The sequence below is a fragment of the Tachyglossus aculeatus genome, chromosome X1, assembly GCF_015852505.1.
Source record: "Tachyglossus aculeatus isolate mTacAcu1 chromosome X1, mTacAcu1.pri, whole genome shotgun sequence".
Lineage (NCBI taxonomy): Eukaryota > Metazoa > Chordata > Mammalia > Monotremata > Tachyglossidae > Tachyglossus > Tachyglossus aculeatus.
This window is the reverse complement of record NC_052101.1, coordinates 102,441,868-102,453,000: the sequence shown is the minus strand read 5'-3', so window position 1 is coordinate 102,453,000 and position 11,133 is coordinate 102,441,868. Positions and strand designations below refer to the sequence as shown.

Genomic DNA, 11,133 nt, shown 5'->3' with positions numbered 1-11,133 from the left:
GCACTTATGTCCGTACCCATAATTTATTTATTTCTATTTATGTCTTTCTCCCCCTTTAGGCTCATGGTGGGCAGGGAAGGTGTCTAACAGCTCTGTTATGTTGTATTTTCCCAAGTGCTTAGTACAGTGCTCAATAAATATGATTGATTGATTGGCACTATTATGAAACACTCCAAGCAGCATGTCCTAATGGCAGGAGCATAGGCTTGAGACTCAGAGGAAGTGGGTTCTAATCCTGGCTCCACCACTTGTTTGATGTGTGACCTTGGGTAAGTCACTTAACTTCTCTGGGCCTCAGTTTCCTCATCTGTAAAATGGGGATTAATAGCCCCATGTGGAACACGGACTGTATCCAACCTGACTGCCTTGTATCTATCTCAGCACATAAAACAGTGCTTGGCACATAGTAAGCACTTAACAAATACCATTATTATTATTATCCACCCACTAAATGCTGCCACATTCTGTCACAGGACAGGGATTCCAGGCAAGAGGATAATATTGTGCTGGAGGGGAGATGGCCTTTTTTAGGACTGAGGTATAACTGTGCATCCAAAGCTGTGCTATCCCCATTCTACTCTCAGAAAGTCAAAAACGATGTAGAGAAATGTCTCCTCGGGGTGACAAGAAAAATCAAAGAAAGGCAGATGTTTCCAGATGTTCACATGCCTGTTAAATAAAAAGAAAAGAAAAGATGCTGTAGAGGTGACCTGCTATTTTGGAGGCAGAAATTCAGATGTTGAAGTCAAAACACCCTCTGGCACTGAAGCCCCTTCTATAAATGTTTATTCTAGAAACTGAAGTGAACTTTCAAACTGTATTTGTTCCTAGTTCTGTCTAAATGAGAATGATTAAATCCATGACTGGAGCAAATCTACCACTTCCTCCTCCCCTCGCGAGAGTCCCACTCCCTAAGTTAAGGTCAGACAGACCCAGAAGAAGGAATGAAATGTGCCTTGCATTTTCTGATTGAATGCAGTTCCCTGCTTCATAACAAATATCTGACCATGCTTGAGTTTTACTAGGATTTGCTGACTGATTCAAAACCATCAATCTTCTTTACAACCAAAGCAGTGGAACTCCCATTCTATACCAAGAAAATCAAAACCAATGTGCAGGAATGGGTGTTATATGAATGGCCACGGTTAGGAGTTCAGGCTACAATATTCCTTTATTTCCACGTGGATTTGAATTCTGTCCTCTTGCAAGCAAAACAATATGCAATAAAGGATTACCCATAAACTCGGGAAATAGTGGTAATCTTGTAAATTCATCTCTGGCAAAAAAACAAAAACCATCCCTTAGGGCTGGAATATCATGAGTAAAGGATATGCCTCAACCACCTAATTATCAATAAAGCTACATGACCTACAAATTGTTTTTTGCTCACTCAAAGGCTAGAATGATTTATCCATGCCTGGGATTCAGTTGTCCATGGAAATGCAAAATGTGCCAAGGAGCCCACTCAAATAATCACTACTCAAGAAAGGGGAATAGTACTTTCACTTGAATTACTTTGGGCCCCTTGCCCAGAAATTCTTAAGCATTGCCTTATAATGAACTTCTCAAAATCTCCTCAGCATCATATGCAGTTCTGCTTTAAATGGAAATGTGGGGGTTAGGAATCTAGGACTTCACCTAACAAAAACCTCCAAAATTCAACCTTTGGGTCAAATCAATTGCCCATCCCATACTCTTATAAAAACCAACACACACTTAAAATACTTTCTAAACCATCTTTCTCTTTTCATTTTCCTCCACATCCTTTCCCCCTCTAGACTGTAAGCTCACTGTGGGAAGGGAAAGTGTCTGTTATATTGTTATATCATACTCTCCCAAGCCCCTCTCAGGATGGCACCTGGAGAGTTTCCAGTACTCCACCAGTCTTGACAACAGTAGGGAGAGTCAAGCAGAGGCCTACCCATTCCATTCCTAGCTTGAGCAGTGACTAGTGAATGGAAGGCAATCTGCTACAAGTCAAAACTCACCTATGCTGGGCAGCAGCATGGGAGAGAGTTGAGGGCCGAGACTCAGGTTCACTGAGTGGAAGAGGCAGTGGTAAATCACTTCCATATTTTTACCAAGAAAGCTCTATGGATCCACTACCAGAATCATTACAGATGGAGTTGGGGTATTCTGGGAAATGTGTCCATGGAGTCACTATGGGTCAGAGACGACTTCACAGCATAAGACAAGACTCTCCCAAGCACTTAGTACAGTGTTCTGCACACACATTGTGGAAACATCATGACCTAATGTGGAAGTAGTGTGCCTTATAGAAGCAGCACGTGTGAGAAGCAGCATGGCCTAGTGGCAAGAGCACAGGCTTGGGAGCCAGAGGTCGTGGGTTATAATCTCGGCTCCTCCACTTGTCTGCTGTGTGACCTTGGGCAAGTCACTTAACTTCTCTGTGCCTCAGTTATCTCATCTGTAAAATGGGGATTGAGACTGTGAGCCACACATGGGACAACCTGGACAACCTGATTACCTTGTATCTACCCCAGTGCTTAGAACAGTGCTTGGCACATCAATCAATCAATTATATTTATTGAGTGTTTACTGTGTGCAGAGCACTGTACTAAGCACTTGGGAAGTACAAGTTGGCAACATATAGAGACAGCCCCTACCCAACAGTGGGCTCACAGTCTAGAAAGGGAAGACAGAGAACAAAACCAAACATATTAACAAAATAAAATAGAATCGCTATGTACAAGTAAAATAAATAGAGTAATAAATATGTACAAACGTATATACATATATACAGGTGCTGTTGGGAAGGGAAGGAGGTAAGACAGTGGGGATGGAGGTGGGGGGAGGGGGAGAGGAAGGAAGGGGCTCAGTCTGGGAAGGCCTCCTGGAGGAGGTGAGCTCTCAGGAGGGCCTTGAAGGGAGGAAAAGAGCTAGCTTGGCAGATGTGGGGAGGGAGGGCATTCCAGGCCAGGGGGATGACGTGGGCCGGGGGTCGACGGCGGGACAGGTGAGAACAAGGCATGGTGAGGAGATTAGCGGCAGAGGAGCGGAGGGTGCAGCTGGGCTGTTGAAGGAGAGAAGGGAGGTGATGTAGGAGGGGGCGAGGTGATGGAGAGCCTTGAAGCTGAGGGTGAGGAGTTTCTGCCTGATGTGCAGATTGATTGGTAGCCACTGGAGCTTTTTGAGGAGGGGAGTAACATGCCCAGAGCATTTCTGGACAAAGACAATCCAGGCAGGGGCATGAATTATGGATTGAAGTGGGGAGAGACACGAGGATGGGAGATCAGAGAGAAGGATGATGCAGTAGTACAGACAGGATAGGATGAGAGCTTAAACAAGCAGGGTAGCGGTTTGGATGGAGAGGAAAGGGCGGATCTTGGCAATGTTGCGGAGCTGAGAGCAACAGGTTTTGGTGACGGCTTGGATGTGAGGGGTGAATGAGAGAGCGGAGTCGAGGATGACACCAAGGTTGCGGGCTTGTGAGACGGGAAGGACAGTAGTGCCGTCAACAGTGATGGGAAAGTCAGGGAGAGGGCAGGGTTTGGGAGGGAAGACGAGGAGTTCAGTCTTGGACATGTTGAGTTTTAGGTGGCGGGCAGACATCCAGATGGAGATGTCCTGAAGGCAGGAGGAGATGCGAGCCTGGAGGGAGGGGGAGAGAGCAGGGGCAGAGATGTAGATCTGGGTGTCATCAGCGTAGAGATGATAGTTGAAGCCGTGGGAGCAAATGAGGTCACCAAGGGAGTGCGTGTAGATCAAGAACAGAAGGGGACCAAGAACTGAACCTTGGGGAACCCCCACAGTAAGGGGATGGGAGGGGGAGGAGGAGCCTGCAAAAGAGACTGAGAATGAACGACCGGAGAGATAAGAGGAGAACCAGGGGAGGACGGAGTCTGTGAAGCCAAGGTTGGATAGCGTGTTGAGGAGAAGGGGGTGGTCCACAGTGTCGAAGGCAGCTGAGAGGTCGAGGAGGATTAGGATAGAGTATGAGCCGTTGGATTTGGCAAACAGGAGGTCATTGGTGACCTTTGAGAGGGCAGTTTCCGTGTAATGTAGGGGATGGAAGCCAGACTGGAGGGGGTCGAGGAGAGAGTTGGTGTTGAGGAATTCGAGGCAGCGCATGTAGATGACTCGTTCAAGGATTTTGGAAAGGAATGGTAGGAGGGAGATGGGGCGATAACTAAAAGGTGAGGTGGGGTCAAGAGAGGGTTGTTTTAGGATGGGAGAGACATGGGCATGTTTGAAGGCAAAGGGGAAGGAACCAGTGGAGAGTGAGTGGTTGAAGATGGAAGTTAAGGAGGGGAGAAGGGACGGAGCGAGAGATTTCATGAGATGAGAGGGAATGGGGTCAGAAGCACAGGTGGCCAGAGTAGCACTTGAGAGGAGGGAGGAGAGCTCCTCTGAGGATACTGCTGGGAAGGATGGGAGAGTAGCAGAGAGTGTTGAGAGCCGGGGGGTTGGAGAAGTGGGGGGGGAGTGACTTTGGGGAGGTCGGACCTGATGGATTTAATTTTGTTAATGAAGTAGGAGGCCAGATCGTTGGGGGAGAGGGAAGGAGGAGGGGGAGGAACCGGGGGCCTGAGGAGGGAGTTGAATGTATGGAAGAGCTGGCGGGGATGATGGGCATGGGTGTCAATAAGGGAGGAGAAATAGTTTTGTCTGGTAGAGGAGAGGGCTGAGTTAAGGCAGGAAAGGATAAACTTGAAGTGAATGAGGTTGGCATGGTGTTTAGACTTTCGCCAGCAGCGTTTGGCAGCTCGAACATAAGAGCGAAGGAGGCGGACAGTGGCAGTGATCCAGGGCTGTGGGTTAGTGGTACGAGAGCGGTGAAGGGAAAGGGGAGCGAGTGAGTCTAGCTGAGTAGAAAGGGTAGAGTTGAGAGCAGTAATCTGATCATCAAGTCTGGGTAGAGAGGAGAGGGAGGCGAGGTGGGGTGTGAGGCGCTCAGAAAGATGGATGGGGTCAAGAGAGTGGAGATCTCTGTGAGGGAGTAATATGGATTTACAGGGGAAAGGAGTGTGAGTGAGGAGGCAGGTGAGAAGATTATGATCAGAGAGAGGGATTTCAGAGTTGGTGAGGGTGGACACAGTGCAGCGGTAGGAGATGATGAGGTCGAGGGTATGACCAAGTTGGTGAGTGGGTGAGGTGGGGTGGAGCAAGAGGTTGGCAGTGTCAAGGAGAGATAGAAGGCGGGCGGCAGAGGAGTCATCAGGGATATCCATGTGGATGTTGAAGTCTCCGAGGATCAGAGTGGGCATGGAAAAGGAGAGAAGAAAGGTGAGGAAGGGGTCAAAAACGTTAAAGAAGTTGGAGGTGGGGCCAGGGGCGTGGTAGATGATGGCTACAAGAATCTGGAGGGGGTGGTAGAGGTGAATAATGTGGGCTTCAAAGGAAGGGAAGGAAAGGGAAGGGAGAGGAGGGAGAGTGCGAAAGCGACATTGGGGGCCGAGAAGGAAACCGACACCTCCTCCTTTTCCGGTGAGTCTGGGGGAGTGGGAGAAGAAGAGACCGTGTCATCCGGAGACAACCATGTTTCAGTTAAGGCAAGGAGGAGTAGAGAGCTGGAAAGGAATAGGTCCAGGATGAAAGGGATCTTACTTAAAATGGAGTGGGGGTTCCAGAGGCCACACTTGGCAGTAGCTGTCGAGGGAGGGGAGGGAGGAGGAAGGCTGCGAGGGGTGGGGAGGGTTTGGATTGGGATGAGTTGGCGGGGGCCTAGGCGGAGAGAGTGGGAAGTGGGGTGGCTATGGGAAAGAAGAACTGGGATAGGGTGGGGTGGGGGCGGGGAGGGAGGAGTGGAGAATTGGCGCTGGTACAGAGGGATCCTTGGTAGGGGGAGAGGGAGGGAAAAAGCTGGGTGGGAGAGGGGAAGGGGAAGGTGAGGAATGGGAATGGCAGTTGAGAGCAAGGGAATTGAAAGTTCATGGTGAGGTCAGCAGGGCAAGTGACAGTACAGCGGGAGGTTGACAATTGAGATGCAGAAGCGATAAAATAGTAGCAATGATATTAATAGGCGATGGCATCACAGGAGGTAGTTAACATAGTAAGCGCAATACCATTATTATTATTATTATTATTACTGGAAACAGCAAAGGGTTGCAAATCAGGAGATCTGGGTTCTAATCCCCTCTCTGCCACTTGCCCACTGCAAGACGTTGGGCAAGTCACTTCATTTCTCTGGGCCTCAGGTCCCTCATCTGGAAAACAAGGATTAAATACCTGTTCTCCCCACTCAATAGCCCGTTGTTGGGCAGGGATTGTCTCTGTTGCTGAATTGTACTTTCCAAGAGCTTAGTACAGTGCTCTGCACACAGTAAGCGCTCAATAAATACAATTGAATGAATGGACTGTGACCCCAATGTGGGACCACGCCTGATTTCATTATCTTGTATCTTCCCATATGCTTAGCACTGTAGATGGCACATAGTAAGCACTTGAAAAATAGTAATTATTAGGGCCGGGGCAGTACCACACCATCATGATGCCACATGCACATGTGGACTGGAAAGGGTGGTATCTGGCCTCCGATTCCATGCTGCCCCACCCCTCCACCCCAGAAACTGCTCTTATCCAATTCTGAACCTTAAATGAAACTCTGGCCTGGACCAGAGGCGCCTATGGTGGTGGCAAGAGGCCTTGTGCCAGCCCCAGTTACCCTAGCCTGGTCTGTTGGGGTAGTGAAAGCACTTTGTTGCAACCAGGTAAGGTCCTGGGCCACCCCCCTCACTTGCCCTAGAACAGCCTGGGGTTTCTGAGAAACAACACAACCCTGGATCTAGGGCTGGCCCCAGGCCTTGCTCAGGAAGAAGGGTTGCCAGAGACTATGGTGGCCAAGACCAGCTACAGGGCTGTTCTGGAGTCAGCAGAGGTTTCACATCACCACTGTCTCCTTGGCCAATGTGGGAACCTCACTGGAGTTGCGGGGAGTAATGTGATAATTACACTGGCCCCTCCTTCCTCCAGCCCTGACCCCCATCTCAATTCTTGAGACTTGAAGTAGCAGCTTGACTACCTCATTTCCATCCCAAGCAGCTTGAAATTCATCTTCCTTTCTTTCACAAAGGATCCAGAAAACAAGAGAGAAAGCACTGACCTAAATACAATTATTGCCATAGATCGAAATGCAACTAATCATCAAAGATTATGGGTATGCTTTATGATGCTTAGTTGTAGGGGTGTTTTTCTGCTGAGCACTAAAGATTTAACAAGTAGCTGGAAGAACTGTCCGTTTTCCCTGCCAAGGGTCTCTTGGACTCTAACAAACAGAAAAGAAAAAAACAGACCCACATATTTGGCTCTTTGAGCAGCTGCTCAGCTGCCATCAAAACCTTGCACGACTTTCATTACCTTCCTCTCATGCTCTGGGTGCCACATTCCACATCATTAGTGCTCTCCAACAGTGGCCAGTTTAGAAAGAAAAAGCAAAAAACTCAGAATGCGATAAAGAGGTCTAAAATATACTTGGAATGTGATATAACCACTGAAAAATCAGCCAAAGTGATTTGTTTAAGGAAATTCAAGAGGCAGCATGGCCTATTAGTACATAGAGTACAGGCCTGGAAGTCAGAAGGACCTGGATTCTAATCCCAGCTCCACCACTTGTCTGCTGTGTAACTTTGGCTTCTCTTCTCTGTACCTCAGTTACCTCATCTGTAAAATGGGAATTAAGACTGTGAGCCCCATGTGGGCCAGGGTCTGTGTCCAAGCCAATTTGCTTGTATCCACCCCAGTGCTCAGTACTGAGTCTGGCACATAGTAAGCGCTTAAAAAATACCGCAATTGTTCACATAGAATCAGTACTTGTACCATAATGTTTAGATGCTTTAACAATCACATATAACTTTGCTATAATGATTGCAAAAGGGGGTAATTTATCATGGTAGCTCAGAGTAGGACTATTGAAGGAAGCCCTACTGAGAGCTCACCTCCTCCAGGAGGCCTTCCCAGACTGAGCCCCCTCCTTCCTCTCCCCTTCCTTCCTCTCCCCTTCCTCCCCATCCCCATCCCCCCCCGCCTTAACTCCTTCCCCTCCCCACAGCCCCTGTATATATGTATATTTGTTTGTATGTATTTATTACTCTATTTTATTTGTACATATTTATTCTATTTATTTTATTTTGTTAATATGTTTTGTTGTCTGTCTCCCCCTTCTAGACTGTGAGCCCGCTGTTGGGTAGGGACCGTCTCTATATGTTGCCAACTTGTACTTCCCAAGCGCTTAGTACAGTGCTCTGCACACAGTAAATGCTCAATAAATACAATTGAATGAAGGAAGGAAGGAAGGAAGGAAGGAAGAAAGGGAGGAAAAGTAGACTGCTAACAGTAATTGCATCTGAGTAACCACAAGATGCAATGCCCCATACTAAGTTTTCGGAAAGTCCAAAACAAAGAAGGGATATCTTTCCTACCCCCAAGAAAGCAGTGTTGCCTAGTGGAAAGAGCATGGGCCTGGGAGTCAGAGGACTTGGGTTTAATCTCAACTTTACCACTTGTCTGCTGTGTGGGACCTTGGGCAAGTCACTTCACATCTCTGAGCCTCAGTTACCTTATCTGTAAAATGGAGATTAAAAGACTAGAGCTCTATGTGGGACATAGATCACGTCCAACCTGATGATCTTGCAGCTATCCCAGCACTTAAGTACATTGCCTGGTACACAGTAAGCACTAAACCAATACCATAAAAAAGGAGCTTATCCTCTAATCAGGGGAACAGAAACAGACATTCAAATATTGACAGAGAGAGTAATTGAAATAGATAATTGAACAGACATGCCTGCTTAAGTGATGATGATGGATATAGATAAGTCCTTAAGTGGCTAGTATTTCCTCAGTATACTCAGACAGCCTGGCAGGAGGTCCAGAGACAAGATGAGGGTCCTGGGTCAGGAGGGACTTGGGCTGCCCTACAGGGCTACCTTCCAGGGCTGGTCGGCAGCACAGTCGTGCTGCTCCTGAGGTCAGGGCTGTGATCCTCTGAAGCCTCTATCTTAGCCACAGCGGAACAGGCTTAACTGACACATCCTGGGCCATCCCAAGCAGCTTGAAATTCATCTTCCTTTCACAAAGGATCCAGAAAACAAGAGAGAGAAAGCCCTGACCTAAATACAATTAGTGGCTGCTGCTGCCACTTAACATGTGGCAAGTAGAGGAGATAGCCCAGGAGCAGAGATTAAGAACCCTCTACCCTTTTTTTCTCTCTCTCTCACCAAGCCCCAGGACCAGTTGGGGCTAGCACTCCCTCATAATGCAAAAGAGGGGCAAATGCCCTGCCATATCATCTACCTAGCCTACTGGAATGACTCAGGGTTGAAAGGTCTCAGCCCTCCTCTGATTAACTTATCATCAAACCACCTGGGAAATGGGTAGCAAGTAGTAAGCAAATGAGAAGCAGCATAGTCCAGTGGATCGAGCAGGGGCCTGGAAGTCAGAAGGATCTGGGTTTTAATCCCAGCTCTACCACTTATCAGCTGTGTGACTTTGGGCAAATCACCTAACTTCCTTGTGCCTCAGTTACCTCATCTGTAAAATGGGAATTAAGACTGTGAGCCCTATGTGGGACACAGATTGTATCCAACCTGATTAGCTTGTATCCACACCAGCAATTAGTACAGTGCCTGGAACCATAGCAAGCAATTAACAAATACCATTTAAAAAGCTGCTTTTCCATTTCCTAAATACTGGGCACTCAGTGGCACCTAATATCAATCAATGACATTTATTGAGTACTTACTATGTGTAGCTCACTGTATTAAGAGCTTGGGAGAGTGCAGTACAACAGAATTAGTGGACACATTCCCTAATGCCATGTGCCTTTTTGGGCAGTCATTCATAGGTGAAAATGATGAGAGGTCAAATCCCTCAGCTTTCCACTTAATACATCAACAATTGAGTCATCCTTCACAAACATCTCCCCCCACTTTTGGCACTTCTGTGAAAATGCCTATTTATCATTGGCCTTCTCATTAGAAAAGGATGTTATTAAGGGTGTTGCAATCTGTGAGCCTATTCTTCATGCCATCAAAGTGGTTCATCTGGTGGGATTTTATTGGGTTTGGGCACTTGCTAAAGCCATTACGACTTTCAGGTTGTTAGTATAAATCAGTGAACTATATCTCTGTCCACAAACTCTGTTGAGGACATATCATTCAGGCAAGAAGACAGTAATGGTTCATATAGAGAAGTTAAAATTTAGTTCATAGTAAAATATTTTACAGTCAATCGTATTTATTGAGGGCTTACTGTTTGCAGAGCACTGTACTAAGCATGTGGGAGAGTACAATACAACAGAGTTGGTAGACACATTCCCTGCCCACGACGAGTTCACAGTGCCTTTGTAAATTTTAAAGGCAAAAAGTGGTAAGGGTCTGATGTCTATTCTGGTCAAAAAATAATTCTGAGGTATTTCCAACTACAAAAATCACAGAAAAATGTTTTCCTGGGAAACTAGTAGGCTAAGTGGTTCACCCAGATGTAAGAAATTCTGAGCTTCTGACTGTGATGGCTATTAAAGGCCTGATAACAACCATTGCAGAAAAAGGGGCATTTGCCTCAATGACCTGGTCGGCTTCCAGCAAGAACCATTAAAGCAAGTGGTCCGTTGAAGTGCCTTTAAGAGCTCCAATCCTAAGCTTGTGGATCTGTACAGAAGGGCCATTCTGTCATCCATATTTTTTTATGGTATTTGTTAAGAGCTTACTATATGTCAGGCACTGTTCTAAGCACTGGGATAGATATGAAGTAATCAGGTTGGACACAGTCCATGTCCCACATTAACCTCACAGTTGTAATTCCCATTTTGCAGATGAGGTAAACTGAGGCATAGAGAAGTTAAGTGATTTGCCCAAGGTCGCACAGCAGAGAAGTGGCAGAGTCAGGATTAGAACCCAGGTCCTTCTAACTCCCAGGCCCGTGCTCTATCCACTAGACCACGCTGCTTCTCAATATCCCCTTATTCACTGTTCAGAAAGTATTGCAAAAATGGATGACACAAGAGGGACACAATCCCAATCTGATGTTAAAGGATTTGGGGATTTCCAAATGGTGGTTTACATTTAGTTAAAATGAGACCAATCCAGAGAAGAAATACTGTGTTTTCTGAATCCTCACTATCCACCCGAAAACTCTACCAATTCAACAGGCTACGAGATTATTCATCAAAAGCCT

At 46.8% G+C, this 11,133-nt stretch overlaps 1 non-coding gene across 1 annotated transcript; it reads left to right on the top strand.

Moving 5' to 3' along the window:
- Nucleotides 1-1,840: 1,840 nt before the first annotated feature.
- LOC119920487 lies at nt 1,841-1,978 on the top strand. The gene has a single exon (XR_005448229.1). It is a non-coding gene; the product is annotated as a small nucleolar RNA SNORA7 (small nucleolar RNA).
- Nucleotides 1,979-11,133: the final 9,155 nt, after the last annotated feature.